The sequence below is a fragment of the Lissotriton helveticus genome, chromosome 1_1 (assembly GCF_964261635.1).
Source record: "Lissotriton helveticus chromosome 1_1, aLisHel1.1, whole genome shotgun sequence".
NCBI classification, from domain to species: domain Eukaryota; kingdom Metazoa; phylum Chordata; class Amphibia; order Caudata; family Salamandridae; genus Lissotriton; species Lissotriton helveticus.
The window spans coordinates 1,390,411,287-1,390,432,116 of NC_136057.1; the positions used below are offsets into that span (position 1 = coordinate 1,390,411,287).

The 20,830-nt window shown below is 51.6% G+C and overlaps 1 protein-coding gene across 2 annotated transcripts in view; it reads right to left on the minus strand.

Annotated features, from left to right (window-relative positions):
- Positions 1–20,830, minus strand: part of HMGXB4 (HMG-box containing 4) — a 402,840-nt gene that overhangs the window by 231,867 nt on the left and 150,143 nt on the right. The window lies entirely within an intron of this gene.

The window sequence follows — 20,830 nt, forward strand, 5'->3', positions numbered from 1 at the left end:
AAAATAGAGGAATAAGGGAGGAAGAAAGAGAAACGGAAGGGCAAAACAAAGATGGAAGGGCATGGCATAGGGACAGAGAGAAAGACAAGCAGGGAATGGTATGCAGAAAAGGGGAAGATTGTGGGAGAAAACAGAAAAAGAGGTGACAGAAGAAAGAAGCAACAAGGGGGTAGAACAAGCATTGGCATAGCCAATAGGTCTCGCATTTGGGACCTTATAAGTGTTTAGCCATGGAACAGTTGGTGTTGTTGCACCAAGGATATTCTGCTGCATAACTAAATACTTATAGGGTCCAAAAAGCGAGACCTATTGGCTATGCCAGTGCTTGTTTGTTTGTTGTTGCTGTTTTGTTTAAGTTGCCAGATCTACAATAGATGGACATGGTTTTTGTTAACAGTTCTTTACATCAAATGAACTTGTTTTCATTGCTCTGAATGTTTTTTTCCATTCTGGTTGTAGGAACCAGTCATTCCCGGGGGTGTGGGGGCTGTCTAGCTGTGCGCATGCACCGAACTTTGCAAATGAGAAAAAGCCTGGTGCAGGCGCAATTTACAAGTGTGGAGTGAGTGAGCCCCAGGCAGCATGACTCACTCACACAGGAGTTCATGCACTGCACCTGCATACTCAGCATGGTTTATGGAAACTCGACCCACTCCCTCCCAGGCATCGAACATATATTTACCAAGAAACTCTGAGAAGAGCCTGCCTGCTGCACTGATGGCTGGTGGTGTGTGTGCCTGGTGGAAGCGTGCAATGACGGCTGGTGGTGTGTGTGCCTGGTGGAAGCGTGCACTGACGGCTGGTGGTGTGTGTGCCCGGTGAAAGCGTACACTGACGGCTGGTGGTGTGTGTGCCCGGTGAAAGTGTGCACTGACGGCTGGTGGTGGGTGGGCCTGGTAGAAGCGTGCACTGACAGCTGGTGGTGTGTGTGCCCAGTGAAAGCATGCACTGACGGCTGGTGGTGTGTGTGCCTGGTGGGAGCATGCACTGATGGCTGGTGGTGGGTGTGCCTGGTGGAAGCGTGCACTGACGGCTGGTGGTGTGTGTGCCTGGTTGAAGCGTGCACCGACGGATGGTGGTGCGTGTGCCTGGTGAAAGCGTGCACTGACGGCTGGTGGTGTGTGCCTGGAGGAAGCGTGCACCGAAGGCTGGTAGTGTGTGACGGCTGCTAGTGTGTGTGCCTGGTGAAAGTGTGCACTGACGGCTGGTGGTGTGTGTGTGTGGTGAAAGTGTGCACTGACGGCTGGTGGTGGGTGGGCCTGTTGGAAGCGTGCACTGACAGCTGGTGGTGTGTGTGCCCGGTGAAAGCATGCACTGACGGCTGGTGGTGTGTGTGCCTGGTGGGAGCATGCACTGATGGCTGGTGGTGTGTGTGCCTGGTGGAAGCATGCACTGACGGCTGGTGGTGTGTGTGCCTGGTGGGAGCATGCACTGATGGCTGGTGGTGGGTGTGCCTGGTGGAAGCGTGCACTGACGGCTGGTGGTGTGTGTGCCTGGTTGAAGCGTGCACCGACGGCTGGAGGTGTGTGTGTGCCTGGTTAAAGCGTGCACTGACGGCTGGTGGTGTGTGCCTGGAGGAAGCGTGCACCGACGGCTGGTAGTGTGTGACGGCTGCTAGTGTGTGTGCCTGGTGAAAGTGTGCACTGACGGCTGGTGGTGTGTGTGTGTGGTGAAAGTGTGCACTGACGGCTGGTGGTGGGTGGGCCTGGTGGAAGCGTGCACTGACAGCTGGTGGTGTGTGTGCCCGGTGAAAGCATGCACTGACGGCTGGTGGTGTGTGTGCCTGGTGGGAGCATGCACTGATGGCTGGTGGTGTGTGTGCCTGGTGGAAGCATGCACTGACGGCTGGTGGTGTGTGTGCCTGGTGGAAGCGTGCACCGACGAACGGTGTTGCGTGTGCCTGGTGAAAGCGTGCACCGACGGCTGGTGGTGTGTGTGTGCCTGGTTAAAGCGTGCACTGACGGCTGGTGGTGTGTGCCTGGTGGAAGCGTGCACCGACAGTTGGTAGTGTGTGACGGCTGGTAGTGTGTGTGCCTGGTGAAAGTGTGCACTGATGGCTGGTGGTGTGTGTGCCTGGTGGAAGCGTGCACTGACGGCTGGTGGTGTGTGATGGCTGGTAGTGTGTGTGCCTGGTGAAAGTGTGCACTGATGACTGATGGTGTGTGTGCCTAGTGGAAGCAGGAGCATTCACAATGATAGAAGACACACATGAAACTGACGAAGAGGAGGGGGAGGGGGAGTGCTAGCAGAGGAGCATGATTCACAGCTAGAAGACACAAATGAAGTTGACCAGGAGGGAGGGGGAAAAGGGTGGGGGGGTAGTGCAAGCAGAGGAGCCTGATTACAGCAATAAAAACACAGATGGCAGCTGAGCACATGCACGATCTCATGAACACAATCTGTAGGTCATCAAAAGCTTCTGGTGGCACTTTCAAAAGCCACTTACTAAATGTCTCGAAGTCTCAAGTGAGACCTAATAAGGGAGGAGACGGTATAAAGTAAGCCAATAGGTCTCGCATTTGGGACCTTATAAGTGTTTAGCCATGTAACAGTTGCTGTTGTTGCACCAAGGATATTCTGCTGCATAACTAAATACGTATAGGGTCCAAAAAGCGAGACCTATTGGCTATGCCAATGCTTGATTGTTTTTTGTTGCTGTTTTGTTTAAGTTGCCAGATCTACAATAGCTGGACATGGTTTTTGTTAACAGTTCTTTGCATCAAATTAACTTGTTTTCGGGGGGCGTGGCTAAGCGAGCCACGATGGCGGCCGAGGTTTGCTAGGGCTCCGCGCTTGGGCGGGCCAGAAGTTCGTGCCACCTCGTCGTTCAGGGGAGAAAAAGCATCACCCTGACGCCGGACTCCTAGCTGCTCCCGTGGATGCTGACGAAAGGCGCCATTCCACGCTGTATGCGGAGATGCGGCCGATGGTGTCCGGTCCCGAGCCCGGAACAAAATGGTGGACACCCGATTCTAGCCCGGACTGACCTGTGACGGAGAGCGGAGCCTGGAGCTATCCCGCCGTGGGTAGGTCTGGCGGGCGCTGGATACCCGGGCGGTACGTGGGGCTGCCGCCACATCCCTTGCTGCCATCCGCCGCGACCCTGCTGAACGCCGAGGGCAAACCAGAGGAGGCCGGTGACTGACGGCGGCGCCCTGTGTTGCCGACGGGGCCGCCGCGTGACGGTCTTCGCACACCGGGCCTGGGGACCATACCCCACTGTCTGCGGGGGACAGGGCCAGGGACCGGGTGGGTGCTTTGATGACCCCCCACCCTTGCTACTAGCCGTGCTGCTTCGCGCCAACGACGGCCTGACATCAAGATGGCGCCCATGAGGGGACGCTCCCTGCAGCCGGCGGCCACAGCAGCGCGCCATAGACTCTCCGCTACCCTTGCAGTCCCCCTCCTTTCCAGCCACACCGCACGAGGGGCCAGAACACAGCCGACTCCTGCCTGACCTTAAGATGGAGGCTCCGACACCCTGAGCAGACCACCCTCGTCACGGGCCTCGATCAGTGGGCCCCCCCCTGGAAGAGAGTTACGAGGCCCCAGCAGTATCTCGACGCGGGGTGACCTGGAGAACCCCCCTCCCCAGCTGCTGGCTGTGCGGTTCCGCACCAAAGACTGCCCGACCTCCTGCTGGCGCCCATCAGGTGACGCACCCTACATCCAGTGGCAGGCGTGTGGAGGCCCAGAGGGTGAGCAACGTGCCACTATTTCCCCGCTGCCCTTGCGGCTTTTCTCTCCCCCACCTGCCCGGCCGCGCCACCTGGTGGGGTCAGCTTGCAGTCAACTCCTTGCCGGACCTCAAACGGCCGCTCCAGGCGCGTTGAACAGGCAGACAACAGCCACCCTCCTCACAAGACTCGACAGTTGGGTATCTGGACGGTTCCCACCCGGGGTGCAAGTCACCAGGCCACAGTGGTGTCTCGGATTTGGTGTTCTGCGTGGCGTTCCCCCACAGAACGCAGCTGGCGGAGCAACGGAGCGGACCCTGTTGGGGGGGGGTGGTGATCTGCGGGCGCACTACGCCCATTATACCAAGAAGTCTACCAACAGGGCGGCAGCCCCCCGGGGACACGCTGACACAGCCCTACCAACGCGCCTCGCCCTTCAGGAGGCGCGTGAGAGACCTGCAGCCAGAGCCATGGGGAAACCAAGGTCTACCCAACAGACATCGGTCCCGGAGACAGCACCAGAGAACCAGCCCAGAACCAACACGCTCCCTAAAGCATCCACAACCCAGCCGGACCAAACTATTTCGGACAAATTTGACCAAGTCCTGGCGGCCATTGAACTCTCCAGGGCCTCCATGGAGGAACGCCTGGGCACCCTCACCACGGATATCACCCTAATTCGTGATGATAACCGCAAGCTGGCTGATAAGGTGAGGGAGGGGGAGAGAACACTCGCAGACATACAACCCACCCTAAGCGCACAGCAGCAAACTCTTCGCACAACCTTGGGACGTCTGGCTACTGTAGAGGATCGCCTGGATGATTTGGAAGGGCGTTCCCAACGCTGCAACATACGGGTGCTGGGCCTTCCGGAGGGCGTTGAGGGGACACATCCCATCGAATACATGGAGGCCTGGGTCAAATCCTTCACCCCATCGAAGGACTGCACAGCTTTCTTCTCCATAGAGCGTGCTCACCGGGTCCCGTCAGGCAAACCGCCACCCGGCAACCCCCCCCGCCCCTTGCTGGCGAAGTTCCTCCATTTTCAAGACCGTGACGCGGTAGGTGCGCGGGTCCGTTACAAGTCAAAAACCAGCACATTATGATATTCCCAGACTACGCCAAAGCACTACAAAAGCTCAGAGCCTCCTTCCTGGAGGTGAAACGCCGCCTGCGGGCGAATGACATCCAATACTCCTTGTTATTCCCGGCCCGCCTGAAAGTCATTTACGCTGGAACCACACACTTCTTCTCCACAGCAGCAGACGCTTGAGACTAGGCGGACAAACACTGTACACGGGGACCGGCTGGCGAGGAGCCGCGAAGGCGCACACAAAGGGCACCACGCAACAGGAACCGCGCCTCGCAACAGCCGCAACCACCGGGACAACACAACTGGAGAGAGCATACAGGACGCCCTGTGGTTGACTCCCCGGAACCTCGAACAGATCATGCGAGAACGTCACCAGGCCCTCCAGGCTGTTACTTATCTGGGGGCTCCCCCGTCTGAGGAAGACGTTGAGGGGGTTCCCCACCTTTTCTCGTCGGGAAGTGAGGATGACAGCAACAGTGCCCGTCCCATAGCTGACTCTATTACCCTACCTCCGGCCACCCCACTACTTACTAATATCCTCCGCTGAGGGAACTGAACGCTGTACTCTGGAGACCGCCGACACCGAAAGGCGTCCGGACGCAGGTGCTCCTGCCAGGAAGATGCTGGCGCCAGATGTCGCGGCACACTAACCATACGACACTCTGCAAGGACGAACATTAATCCTACCAACGCCCCTGCTGGATCTTGCCTCGCAGACACGCACTGCCACCCCCATGCTTTGTTTGTTCGCTCTCTCATATTATGAGCGCTAGTTTGGACGTATCAGGTTCTCAGATACGCCTCACGTATTGGGCTAGTTTTCCCACCCAGTTACAAGTCTTATTTACCCTGTTTTCCTACCCCTTGTACCCCACAGGAGACATGTACAGCAGGACAGCCAGCACACCCGGGCGGGACTGGGCGGGGACCTCCAGTAGGAACAATACGGCTTAGCCCTACTTAGAGTCCAGGCCCTTCACCATCACGATCGTGCTCCCAGGCGCGGGGCAAGCCTAATGCAATGCGCAGGTGTTAGTCTTCTCACCCTAAATGCCCGGGGCCTGCATACACCGCGCAAGAGATACGCCACATATGCTTATATCAAACGCCAACATGCACAAATCGCCTTCCTCCAAGAGACGCACCTCACGGTGCCAGAAGTTGACAAACTCCGGACCCGCTGGCGAGGCAATATATGTGCCACATCTTACTCAGCGTTCCCGCGCAGCGCACTAATTTGGGTCCGCCCGGGCACCCCCTTTCAGGAAACCCGCAGGGTGGTGGGCAGGGAGGGACGGTATGCCTTGTTAGAAGGACTGCTAGAAGGACAACCCATTCTGCTGGGCAGCATATATGCCCCAAATACTGAACAAGATGCGTTCTGGGACTCCCTCACGGGTGTGCTGGCCCCATTTACATCCCTCCCCTGGATTTTAGGGGGCGACTACAATTGTGAACTCGATGTCGCGCTTGACAGATCACACCCGCCTCCACCACACTCCCCGGCCCATACACGGTCAGAGTGCTTCCGCCGCTGGGTTAGTCATGGGGCACTAGTGGACGCGTGGAGAGCCCATCACCCTCACATGAAGCTTTACTCGTTTCATTCCATCCCCCATAATTTACGTATCCGGTTGAACAGATTTTTTTGCACCTCATCCCTGGTACCTAAGGTTCAACACTCTGACTACTTGGGCCGGATAGTCTCCGACCACGATGCACACATATTAAGCGTCCAATGAAGGCCTCCCCACCCACGGGTGCCCACATGGCGCCTCCCAAGGGACTGCCTCACTGACCAGACATTCCGACACAACCATGCACAAAGTATCCAGGAATACTTTGCGCACAACACAGGGTCCGCCTCTTCCAGACTAGTGGAATGGGACGCATATAAAGTAGTGGCCCGGGGGACATGCATCAAACAAGTGGTAGGGGTCCGCCGCACGCTAGAATGCACACTGGTCGTCTCTGAACACAAGCTGGCAACTCTCACGAAAAAGGAGGATGCGGATGCCGCAACGGCGGCCCAGGTGGCGGAAGCCAAAACACAATACTCCACTGCTCTGGCGGACCTGCCCAAATTTAACTTTCCCGCATATGCCACCCGGGTACATAAAGAGCGGGACAAAACGGGTACGCTTTTAGCATGGTTAGCGAAGCAAGATACTGACACTAAACCCATTACGGAGGTCTTGACGCCCGCGGGAGTCCTAGTACGATCCCAACTGGACATTTTAAACGCATTTCGGCAACATTATGCTGCGGTTTATGACACCCCGACGAATCTTCGGCAGGGAGCCACGAGCCATTCCTTGGACCCCCTTCCGATCCTGCATATCACAGATGCCACAAGGGATACCCTAGACGCCAAAATATCGGCAGCGGATGTCTCAGGCGCGATACGCGGCTGGCACGGAACAAGGCGCCGGGTCTAGATGGCCTGCCCCTTGAGTACTACAGCACGTTTTCTGCCCTTTTGGTCCCCCGTCTGACCGCTATGTTTCTGGACGCATTTGGGAAGGGATAACTTCCGGGATCTCTTCGAGAGTCCGTCATAGTGACATTCCTTAAACCGCACCGAGATCCCCGACAATTGTCCTCCTACCGCCCTATCACACTTCTCTCTGCCGATTGCAAGGCCTTGTGTAGAATCCTAGCAACTCGGTACGAACAAATATTACGTCCCTTGGTCCATCCGGACCAATGTGGATTCGTCCCCGGCAGGAACACTTCCCAGAACATAAGACGATTGTTCCATGTTCAGGATCAGGTAGGGGACACCCTCCCCCGTGCGGCCTTTATTATCCTTGACCTTGAACAGGCCTTTGACACCTTAACCTGGCCATACTGAGGTACCAGAATCGATTCCTGATCACGTAGTATTGATAATCGATATGTTAGGATTAGCATGGTGTCACTAAACTCACACTGTAGACATGCATAATTAGTATTTACGGTATCTTCTTTCACTTAGCTTCATGCCACGTTACGCTATATGAATACCATATTATGGCCCTCTTTAATATCGTACATGCACAGGCCTTATTCTCCCTTAGCTCTAAAAGCCCTGCTCCTGGGAAAGAAACCAACTGTTGCAGAAACTGCTGTTTCAGCTCGGTAGGCTCGGCAAGGTCGTAGTTAGCCAAGGAAGGGCCGATAAGCACATTCCGGGAGGGGTGCAGGGTGGTTTGTCTCTGAGAAGACAGAAGGGAGTCACCCGTCTGACCTTGCTGCCTGAGCGAAATCAGGAGCTCTTTGTGTGCCTTATATGGGCTTTCCTATTACTGTACTAGCTTGTACCAATTTGTATTTTTCCATGTTAGGCCATGCCGGTGCCAACGCAATTGTATATATGTGATGTGCTGACAATGTGCCAGCAGTCTTCTTGGCGGACCTTTTGGGTCAGGTCGCAAGGAGCTCCTCTGGCAGAGTTTGTGTTTGTCTAATAAACGCTTGAACCTTCTACACTGCCGACCGACTGCTTATTTGTAATGATAAGGGACTTGGTAATGTAATGATTATTGTTGGGAGGGGATCATATATTTTTTCGGTACTTCAGTTGGCGACTCCGCCGGGACTCCGCGTTGGGGTCGTCCCTGTGTAGCCACAGGCGACATCGAAAGGGGTCCTCTTGATCGGGAGAGTTGCAGACCAGACGCATAAGAAATTGGGGTTTTGCTCTGCCCTCCCGATCCGGAGGGCTTCAGCTGCTAGTAACCCCACGCCGGAGTCCTTCGGGTGCAACCCGAGAACCTGCAGCGCTGATACTGGGCAAACGTCGGCAGTGAAGAACGTTCCGGCAAACCTGCGTGCACCAGGTGAGTGTTGTGTCTCGTTATATGTTGAATTGCATATGCAGATTTAAATAACGGGATTTAAGCATTTGGTGGCCCATGGTCACGGAGAAACTCTGACTTTGCATTAGTTGTCACAGAGAGGATTTGGTCGGAGGTTCGACGGGGGCAGTGTGGAACTGCACGTGCGAACGCTCTGGGTACACTAAAGATAAGGATTATACGCCTAGGGGAACTGCGGTTCCTGCTCGGCTGGACTGTTCTCGGGAAAGCCGATGGTTGAGATTGGGTAGCACCCGGACAAATCTGGAGCGGCGCTGAAACGCGGGCTTAGCCAGAACAGTTCGGGAGGTGAACCATGAATGCTGTCGGATGGCCTGTAGACCGGTCTGTGGTTTAAAACCTGTGTAACCATCTTTAGGCAGTCTGAGGACGAGACTGTTGTTGGTCGTGTTTTTGCAGCCTTTTGAATAAATTAGCAGAAGAGTTCTCCACGAGTGGGAGCCGACGGGCTCCACTTTTTCGATTGCAATTGCAGGAACTTATGTGTCACGTTTTACGTTTGTCTGATGTATAAGGAAAATACGGATGTGAGGATGATGGGTGTCATGGCCATGAGAATGAAAGCGTAAGGATAACGTGATATTTAATTTTGTTGAATTTGTACTAACGGAGAAATTCCTTTTCAGCCAGAAACTAGATAATACAATATGCCGTGCCTTAGCAAATTGTGTTTTGGTTGTGTCCATAGTGAGGAAGGGAGGTTAGACGAGAGTCAGCCGAACCCCCCAGAGGGGACACCTAGCCACTTTATGTATTGTAAGCATGGTATTGGCCCCCTCATCTTTAACTCTCTGTGGCATAAATACACTAAGGACAATATAGAATTACAGTGGCCAAAAACAGGGTCTTTCGATGAACAAAAACTGGCATATTTACAAGAACGTCTTTTTATTAAACGCAGTCGGCAGTCGATGTTCGACACCCTTAACAAATGGCAGAAAGAAGCAAAGAGACGACGCATCCGATCTGAAAAATTAATGAAGATAGAGCAGGGACAGACTATCACCCAGAAGGCTATCGCATATGACAAAAATAAGGTAGAACAAAATATTGAAATTGCAGACAGGCGGTTTAAACTGCAGGTAGACCAATGTTATGTAGCCAGAGAAGGGGCGGAAGATGAGATTGAGGAATTGTTAAATGCAAGGCCTCCCCCACCATATGCCCCGGAGCGTATATACCCTGCAATACCTGTCCAGCCAGAAGTTAGACCACGGGCATCTGCGCCCGAGGAACGGGGCTCCGTTATCAATGACCAAAATAACGATGTTTCCTCTCCTCAAGGTGGGGCCTTGGCTACGCTTGTCCCCGAGTCTACACAACTGATCACTTCCCCTCAGACGCACTTGAGTCTCCCTATGCCGGAGATATCCTCCCCCCGAGCTTGTATTACACCCAGAGGGTTTGACCCGACCCTGAGGGGAGCTGTAGGGGGCCTAGATAGCAAGCGTTTGTTCACTAGAGCATCCGTAGAATATGGCGAAAAAGAAGCATTAGGAGACCAGGCTGTCAAGTGGGTGCGGAATGAAGTATATACCCTGATTGACATATGGAGTACTGTGAAGGATTTAGAGCCAGTCATGCAACAACATGTGCTATACGAAATGTCCAATTCGCTCATTGGGTATTGGGAAATAAGCTTTAGGGACGGGACAGCCCCCCAGATCCTGTATACTATCAGAGATTGGGCCCATAAATTTAGCCTAACACCGGAAGAAGTATTTAAGAATGTAGACACTTTGGTACAATATCGCGACAGATTATTCTTGAAAAGTCCACAGTGGACTACGCAATACCCTATGCGAGAAGTACACCCAATCTATCATCCCGAAATCCCCGAACAACGAGATGGTAACCAGGCGATCATACGACAAGGGGTGGCGGCTCGGTTCCAGGAACAGTGGGTTTATACCCCATGGAAAAGAAGTGAAGTACTGGCATTGAAATCTCAGTTGCCAGATCCTCGAAAGAATCCTACTGCGTACTACAAAGAATTGACCGAAGCAGTTGCGTCCGCTGTAATGACTTTAGCCGATGTTGAATTGTTCTTCGGACTACTAGTACCGGTTGATATATGGCGACAGGTGCACGATTCTAATCATGCTGAATTTGGTGGCACGTGGGAGGAGTTAAGAGGCTGGGACCAGGATCGCAAGCCAGGGGACAAACCAAGAGTGGAAATAACTTCTCTTCCAGCGAAAATAATAACTTTTATGCATACTCTGATCCCACCCCGAAAAGTCGATTGGGATAAACTGTCCGCCTGTAGACAAAAGAAGGACGAAAGTGTGTCCGACTTCTTTACCAGGTTCGAAGAGGTTTTTATTGATTTTAGTGGACAAGATTTGGCCACAGAAGGGGGCACAAGGTTGTTCGTTAACAGGTTCGTTACGAACCTGGCTCCGGAAATTTCAGCACGACTGGAGGCGGCAGAGAGTACCTGGACTACCTCTTCCCCGTCTGTAATACTCAGCATGGCCCAGTACTATGAGCATAGAGAAAATGAAAATAAGGATAAGGTGGATAAAAAGGTTAAGGATCTGAAGACCCGAGTACTGTTACAGCAAGTGGTTCGAGGGCAAGGAGGAGGTAGAGGTGGTCGGGGCCCAATGACGAGAGGGGCGGGGACAGGAAGGGGTTCAGGAGGAGCCCCGTCAATAGGCATCAACCAATGTTCCTATTGTAAAGAGGAGGGACACTGGAAGGCTCAGTGTCCATACTTGGCCGCCCAGAACGCAGCAAATCGCGGACGAGGTAGAGGACGAGGAGGCCCCGACCGAGGTGATATGCATAGAGACGAGTACAGAGACGTTCAACAAGACAGGTCAGAAAGGAACCACTTCGATAACACCCAACGCAGACAATACTATCATGGTGACTATGCCGAAGGGAATGATGATGAATATGCCCCAGCATAGGATAGCCAGGGACAGAGGGGGGGCCATGTGTCAATTCCGGTCAATCAGAGGGGACCCTACATCAGAGGGGAAGTGTTGGGGACATCTGAAAATTTTCTAATTGACACAGGAGCAATGAACAGTTCCGTTGCTCGATCATTGGTTCCAGGGGCAGCTCTGTCCGGGCAAAACAATGTTTCGGTGGGTTTTTCCGGAGTCCCCGTTGTAAGCCCCATCTCTAAACCTATCCCCTTTACGATTGGTCCAGCCACTATGGACACTCCTTTCTTATTGACATCGAATTGTGGGGAGAACCTGTTGGGATTGGATATGCTGAAAAGATTGAATGCTACTATACATTGTTCTGCGGATGGGGTCTATTTAACTATACGTCCCTCTGTAACACCTGTTAAACAATGTTTTACGAAAAATGAACGACTCCCACCGGAGTTCGATGGCGTCCCAACCTCCCTTTGGGCGACAGGGGATGCAGATGTGGGTGTACTGGACATACCCCCAGTTCACATCACGTTGAAGCAAGGCGCTAAACTACCACGCATTCCACAGTACAAAATAGCACCGGCGGGGGAACGGGCTTTATTGCACATCATCCAGGAATTGATTGACAAAGGGGTTGTAGAAGAAACAAACGCCAATATTTGCAATAGCCCGATCCTCCCGATTTTGAAGAGGAACCATGACCAAGGGGAGATGGGTGCTGCCTATCGTTTTGTGATTGATTTGCGAGCCGTTAACAAAATTGTGGTACCACAGTATCCTGTGGTGACCGATATCACTACCATTCTCACCATGATTCCTCCGACTGCACAGTACTTTTCGGTCATTGACCTGAAAAATGCTTTCTTCAGCATTCCTATCCACCCTGATAGCAGACAGATCTTCGGATTCTCATTATCCGGACGCAGCTTCCGCTTCTGTCGCGCTCCTCAAGGCTACACTGAAAGTCCGAGCATATATAGCCAGGCTCTGAAGGCTCTGTTGGATGACTTAGAATTGCCGGATGGCAATGTCCTCTTGCAATATGTAGATGACTTACTAATTGCATCTGACACAGAGGATGGATGTAGACAAGCTACGGTTAAATTGTTGCACCATTTGGCTGCCAAGGGGAATAAGGTATCCTTATCTAAATTTCAGTATTGTCGAAAGGAGGTGACCTACTTAGGTCATCTCTTATCGAAGGAGGGTAGACGACTAACACCTGAACGTATTGCTACCATTTCTAACATGTCTGTACCTTGCACGCAGCGTGAAGTCCGCGCTTTTCTTGGCATCACGTCTTACTGTCGCCAATGGATACCTAATTTTTCACTTCTGGCTAAACCTTTGTTGCATTTGACTACCAAAGATGTGCATGAACCCCTACCCTGGACGGATGAATGTCAGCTCTCTTTTGACTCTCTGAAAACTACTTTATGCTCTGCCCCTGTTCTGGGTACTCCAGATTATCGTAAACCTTTTGTACTATATGTACACGAGGTCGACGGTTGTTCATTGTCTGTTTTAACGCAGGCCTTTGGAGGTAAGCAAAGACCGTGCGCCTATTTGTCAGCGACATTGGATAATGTTGCAAGAGCACTTCCTAGCTGTCTGAGGGCTACGGCTGCAGTAGCAGTGGCCATCCGACAGTCAGAAGGACTCGTTTTGAATTCCAATTTGACTGTAATGGTGCCGCACGCAGTAGACACCTTGCTAAATAAAACAAAAACGCAGCATCTTACGAGTGCACGCCTTACTGGGTATGAGCTGACCTTATTTGCACCACATATTACGATTACTCGATGTGCAACATTGAACCCAGCCACATTGTTACCACTCCATACGAGTGAGCAGGACACTAATTTACATGATTGCATATATCGCACAGAGGAAGAAACCAAGGGTAGGATTGACCTCACAGACATACCCTTAGATCAACCCCAGGGAGAGCTATATGTGGATGGTTCCTGTTTCAAACTAACAGATGGCACAACGACAGCTGCATATGCGATCACGACTCTGAAAACAGTTGTTGAAACACTCAGACTACCCCACCGATCAGCCCAAGCCGCTGAACTTATGGCCTTGTTACGAGCCTGTGAGCTGAGTGAGGGACTAGAGGTCAACATTTACACGGACAGCCAATACGCCTTTGGCGTAGCCCATAGTTTTGGGCGGCTGTGGAAAGAAAGGGGTTTCCTTACTTCACACGGTCAGAAAATACAGAATGGGCAGCTGGTTTTGAGGTTGTTGGATGCTCTCACTCTCCCCAAGAAAGTGGCTATTATCAAATGCAGTGCTCACAAAGTAATTGTGGATGAGGTAGGAGAAGGCAATGCTTTTGCAGACCAGGTGGCCAAGCAGACAGCACAGTCGCTGATGTCACCCATGTACGTTCATTCCTCTACTAGATGGGTGGGGGGAGACTGTGAATTATTTGATAATACTATGGAAAGTGTGAGAATACTACAGAAGGAAGCCACCTCAGCGGAACTAGAGAAATGGGAACAAGAGATAGGGAGATTGGATGAAAATAATTGTTGGATCGATTTGACTGAAAAACAAAGATGGCTACTGCCCAATGCATTAGTACAGGCTGTGGTAACAATGGCGCACGGACCAGCACACATAGGAGCAAAAGGTATCTGTGGGATCTTAGATCCAGTTTGGAATAATCCGAATATCCAACGGACGGCTGTCCGTTTGGTCCAATATTGTATGGTCTGCTTGCAGCATAATCCAGGAAAAGGAGAAACTGTTTTAGCCGGGAATTTCGCACCACCTGCATTGCCTTTTGAAGTGCTCCAAATGGATTATATTCATATGGACCGCGTCAATAATCTCAAATATGTACTGGTTGTAGTTTGTGCATTTAGCAAATGGGTTGAGGCATACCCTACTAAGGAGAACACAGCATTGGCAACTGCAAAAGCTCTCCTGAAAGAGTTTGTGCCTCGCTTCGGATTGCCTCGCTTGATCTGGTCGGACAACGGGCAACATTTCCATGGGGCCCTTGTGCGGCATATCTGCGAGGGCTTACACATACAACAAAAGTTCCATGCTGCCCGACACCCCCAATCAGCAGGGCTCGTGGAAAAGTACAATGGCATTCTAAAATTGAAAATGGCAAAAATAAAGGAGAGCACGGGGTTGAACTGGCCTGACACTTTACCTCTAGCCCTTATGTCTTTACGTGTCACCCCGCACTCACGTTCGGGTCTCTCTCCATATGAGATACTGTTTGGGAGACCTGCTAACGTGTGGGGGGTACCTCGACCTCGTTCTTTTGCAGATATTGAATATCCTATGTTGATTGATTACCTGTATGCTTTGACTAAAGACCTTCGTTCTATTCATCAGCAGGTAGCTTCTGTACTGCAGCCACTGCCAGAGGGCCCCGGTCATCGTTTACAGCCCGGCCAGTGGGTCCTGGTCAAAAAGTTTGAGCGAGACACCAGCTTGGCTCCTAGATGGTCTGAGCCACGGCAGATTTTGTTGGCCACCCGGACGGCGGTTAAAGTAGATGGCCGAAAACATTGGATACATGTTTCGCATCTGAAACGGCTACCACTTCCACTCCCTGGTGAGCGGTCACGTCCAGGGGAAATTCTAACACAGGAAACTGAAAGAGCTGATGCATTTGTGCCCTTTTCTGATGCCTGCGAGATTGAGCAGAGGCTACAGGAAGGATCGGCGAGATCAGATGACTTGGTCTCCACTGAAGTTGCAAGTGAGCGTGCAGTAGCGTTGAATTCTGTTTCAAGTACCCCAGACGACCAAACGTCACCAGTACGGAAAACCCCGGGTGTGCTCTTTTCTGACCCTGAAGTGTTGGGTCGTGAGCGATATAATCTTCGGCCCAGAAGGCCGACACACGGCGCCTCAGACCACATTGTCAGGAGATAGGGAAGGACTTCATTGCATAAGATAGGGTTTGCTAGACTACCGGTCTGAGCGCTGAGCGAGACACTGGACTGAACTCGTTGAGAGCTGGAACTTTTCAATCATTGTGCTCTGTTCAGAAAGAAGATTCTGTTCAAATGGATATGGCTTCTACCTTGGAATAGGGATACGAGTCTGCCTGTGAGACTCTGACGGACGCAGGAACGAAGAAACCCTCTGGCAGGTCGGACTGCTAGGCCTATTTCTGGACTTTTAGCTAGCAATGTACCCTTTTGGTCGTGTAATCCTAGAAGAAGAGTTTCCTATTGCGCCTAGACGCATACCTTTTTACGAGCCAATGTTTTCCACATGGACCACGAAGGTCAAAATAGCTTTTGTTGTAACTATAACTGTTATAGTAGCTGTGTTCATGAGTCTGTTTGTATACCTAGAACATAAATACCCATTACAAAAGTTTTTGCCCACAACTGCCGCACCTCCCGAACATTTCCTGTTTACCCTAGCGCCCCACAAAGAAAGACATCGCCAAAAATATGCTAAAAATGTATTCATAGAAATGTTGCATCAGACGCACAATGTTACTAACGCCACGGATTGTTGGGTTTGTGGACTCCTGCCTACTGTGGTGCGCAATCATGATCTATTTCTCTCCCGCCCTCTGTCTTATCTAGGTAGTTGTGAAGCATGGTACAAACTGTTTCTGGCGATATACCGGCATGGGAGTGAGCATTTCAGGGATCTAGATGTCAATGAGCACAATATTATTCTTGATTATGTTCGAACGCACTATGCTTATAATAGAACAGGACATGGGGATAAGGTGATAATTGACCCACAAGGGTGTATACAGCTGTATTTAGCGGTAATGAACAAAACTTGGTTACAAGATGAACTGTATGATTTTAAAGACTTTAATGCCACTCAATACTTTCAGATTTTCATCGAACGAAATGTTACCAGAGATCGCACTGTCCCCATCCCTATTTTGAATGTTTCTGCAGGATTTTGTGTGCAAGGGATAGGTAAGGTGCAAATGGGGAATAGCATCTGCAATTATACCTATCGACTGCGAAAACGTATTAGCCCTCCTTTGATTACTCCCCACAATGTGTACTTCGTGTGCGGGGAACATGCATACACTTGGCTACCACGAAACTGGGGAGGACGCTGTTATCTGTCTTTTCTGTTTCCCCCTGTTTATGTGGCTCCCTCCAACTATCATAAAACGCATCAGTTATACCCGATGCGGTCGTATCATGGGAACCCAGCCGCTCCAATCACAAGCACACCGATAGCAAGCTTCACCGAGGTGACCTCGAGCCATTCCCGTAGTACACTCTTACATAGAGCACGTAGACAGCTCGATATGACTGAAGTTGATCAGACGGATACTTCCTTGCAGCAATTTACGGATTTCAGCAAGGGTCTAGTACCCTTTTGGGGGCCTATTTTCAATAGTAGGGAAATTAGGAGACTGTCTAGAATAGTGGAGAATGTCATTAATATCACTACTGATATTTTAACTAACCTAACGGTGGAAATTCAGGCTACTCGCCTCGTAGCGCTTCAAAATCGAATGGTTCTAGACGTTATCTTAGCTGATCGGGGTGGGGCATGCCGCGTCATCGGCAGTTCTTGTTGTGTATATATTCCTGACTCCGCCCCCTCCGTCCATCTAGCCATTCAGAAACTGCATCGCATTGCTTCCGAAATGCATGTTGGCAATGGGTCTTGGTCATTGTCAGGTTGGTTTTGGGGACTTCTGGCCACATGGGGATGGAAGGTAATGTTAATTTTAGGAGGAGCTGCTGCCATCATTTTCACGTGCTGTGTCTTGATGCACTGTGGTCCAGCCTGCTGATTCTTACTGTGCTTCCCGTATCACCACTCTGTGTGTTCCATCCCCTATCGCTGTTAAAGCCCAAATGCTGCAGAAAGAGGTACATGGTATGATGATCATCGATGAAGAAATATTTGAGGAGTAGACGTCTGTTATCATTTAGCGCCACCACGCTAAAAGGAGGGTTTGAGGTACCAGAATCGATTCCTGATCACGTAGTATTGATAATCGATATGTTAGGATTAGCATGGTGTCACTAAACTCACACTGTAGACATGCATAATTAGTATTTACGGTATCTTCTTTCACTTGGCTTCATGCCACGTTACGCTATATGAATACCATATTATGGCCCTCTTTAATATCGTACATGCACAGGCCTTATTCTCCCTTAGCTCTAAAAGCCCTGCTCCTGGGAAAGAAACCAACTGTTGCAGAAACTGCTGTTTCAGCTCGGTAGGCTCGGCAAGGTCGTAGTTAGCCAAGGAAGGGCCGATAAGCACATTCCGGGAGGGGTGCAGGGTGGTTTGTCTCTGAGAAGACAGAAGGGAGTCACCCGTCTGACCTTGCTGCCTGAGCGAAATCAGGAGCTCTTTGTGTGCCTTATATGGGCTTTCCTATTACTGTACTAGCTTGTACCAATTTGTATTTTTCCATGTTAGGCCATGCCGGTGCCAACGCAATTGTATATATGTGATGTGCTGACAATGTGCCAGCAGTCTTCTTGGCGGACCTTTTGGGTCAGGTCGCAAGGAGCTCCTCTGGCAGAGTTTGTGTTTGTCTAATAAACGCTTGAACCTTCTACACTGCCGACCGACTGCTTATTTGTAATGATAAGGGACTTGGTAATGTAATGATTATTGTTGGGAGGGGATCATATATTTTTTCGGTACTTCAATACCTATTCGCTGTCTTGCGACGGGCGGGGATAGGTCCAACCCTTCTGCGATTCAACAACCTGTTATACACGAACCTTACGTCTCGGGTTCGGCTGGGCCGACACATCTCATCCCCGCTGCCGGTCAGGAGGGGTACTAGACAGGGCTGCCCCCTGTCTCCTCTGATCTTTGCCCTGGCGGTGGAACGCCTGGCGATCCGCCTACGCCAAGAGGGAATCGCCTGGGGTATCCCCCTAGTGGACACGGTCCACTGCGTTTCCATGTACGCGGACGACCACCTTCTATATATTAGGGATATCGCTGCGGACCTTACAACCATATGGACAGCCCTGGCGGAGTTCGCGGAGGCGTCTGGCCTCCAGGTGAACTGGGACAAATCCACAATTTATCCCCTCCATCATTCACTAGCCCCACGAGAGATACGCATCGGTCCACAGACTTTGCACTTGAACACGGGCGTCCACCGTTATCTCGGAGTCTGCCTATACAACTCTCCCACTGACATCCAAGAGGGCAATCACCGTAAGGTGTTAGCTGGCATTTGGTCGTCAGTGGATTTTTGGAGACGCCTTCCGATGGCACCGATCGGTAAGGTGGCTATAGCCAAGATGATCATCGTTCCTCGACTATTATATTACTTTACAGATCTGCCCGTTATCCCACCCGGTAGCTTCTTCCGTGAACTAGATGCACTCCTCCGTGCGCTCATATGCGGGACAGGCCGACAACGTATAGCGCTCACTAAACTACAACTGCCTACCATCCAGGGGGGTCTAGGCGCCCCCTCCTTTGGTCGTATTTCCTGGCTGTACAGCTCCAGTAGCTGTCGTACTGGACGGGAGGTCGGCATACTGGGGAGGCCGACACTATGCAGGGCCATATTCCCGTCCCCGAGCTCCGTCGGCTGCTGCTCCCGGGCACCAACCCCCACCGGACCTTTCCCTTGCAGGTATCGGTGGCTCGCCGATGCATGCAACGGATCCATCGCATCGCGGCAGGGATCCCATGCTACTCCCCACGGCTGCCGCTGGTCGGCTGGCCGAATGGAGACACTTACTTTACGCAAGCAATGCTCCGTGCGTGGACGGAATCCGAGATCACGGAGGCGGAGGGGTTATTCGCACAGCTCATGGAGGACCATGGCCTCCCCTTGGACAATTTCTAACCCACCGACAACTCATCACCACTTTTCGCCCACATTGTGATCTTCACCTCGGCGAACCCGCGACGCACCCAGTCGTCAACACCATCCTATACATGGGCATAGGCCGACATCTTGTTACCTGGCTGTATAAGTCAATTCGCGAGCTTGCGCACAAGCCCTTACTCACTTTGAGAGCCACCTGGGAGGATGAATTTGGGCGCCAGCTACAGGACAGGGAGTGGGACAGGGCGATAGAATTCCCTAAGAAGGTGTCCAGAAACGCGAGATTCAAGAATATTCAGTTCTACATCTTAAATAGAGCGTATTAGACACCGGCGCAACTCCAGCGCTTCTACCCCGACGCGCAATTCCTCTGTCCTAGGTGTCATTCACCAGACGCACACTTCCTACACATGTTTTGGAGCTGCCCAGCTTTACAGTCATATTGGTCCACCATACTCGCCTCTGTCCGCACACTCACAGGACTCGCAGACCTAGCCTCCTGGGAAGCAGTTGCCCTGGGGATATTTCATAGACCGAAAACACACAAAGTACAGGTCCGCTTCGCGGCATTGTCCCTGCTCCTAGCTAAAAGGAACATCATCATGCAGTGGCAGGCAACTTCGGGACCCCCTTTGGAGGCATGGGTGGGGGCAGTACAGAAATGGGTGCACGCGGAAGAGGAACTCCTACGGGAGAAGGAAGCCAAAGGCCACAGCAAGCACCCCATATCCCTGGAGTGGGCCATGCTATCTCACCAGTTTAAACAAGCGCATACGCGCCCAACCCCTGATACCTCCCAGCCCGCCCCCGCAATCCAGATAACACCTACATCGCGATAGGGTTCATTTGCGGTGATTGCCATTTGTGCCCCCCCCTTTCTCCTCCCCCCCTCTTCCATGCCTACCAGCAGTCACCTGAAAACTCCAACGTACGCCGCCCGCTCCACCCTGTCTGGAGTTACACTCTAACAGATGACCTCAGTGCGCTTTATGCGCCCCCCCATCCTGGCAGGTAGCGGCTGCTCTCCAGTTATTATCCATAATCCTGTATCCCAGACCCTGTCGCCGTCCCTCCCCCCCCCTCTCTTCCTTCCCGTACCAAGGCCACAGTTTATCTCCCCCAGTTTTTCCTTGGACTCACATCTGGACAATGTCAATCGTACTAACATCCTCATCGTTCCAGGCAAGTGGAAACAGTTTACTTTGTTTGTCTCTCTTTCATAGTGTATTTGTCCCACTGTGACACTAACAAATGCCTCATGATGTACTGTGAGTACTTTGAAAATGTTAATAAAAATATTAATAAAAAATAAAAAAATAAACTTGTTTTCATTGCTCTGAATGTTTTTTCCAATCTGGTTGTAGGAACCAGTCATTCCCGGGGGTGTGGGGGCTGCCTAGCTGTGCGCATGCGCCGCAAGCAGAGGAGCCTGATTACAGCAATAAAACAAGCATTTGCAATGCAATAGGTCTCGCATTAGGAAGGTTTGAGCTATTGGTATTGTTAATGACAAA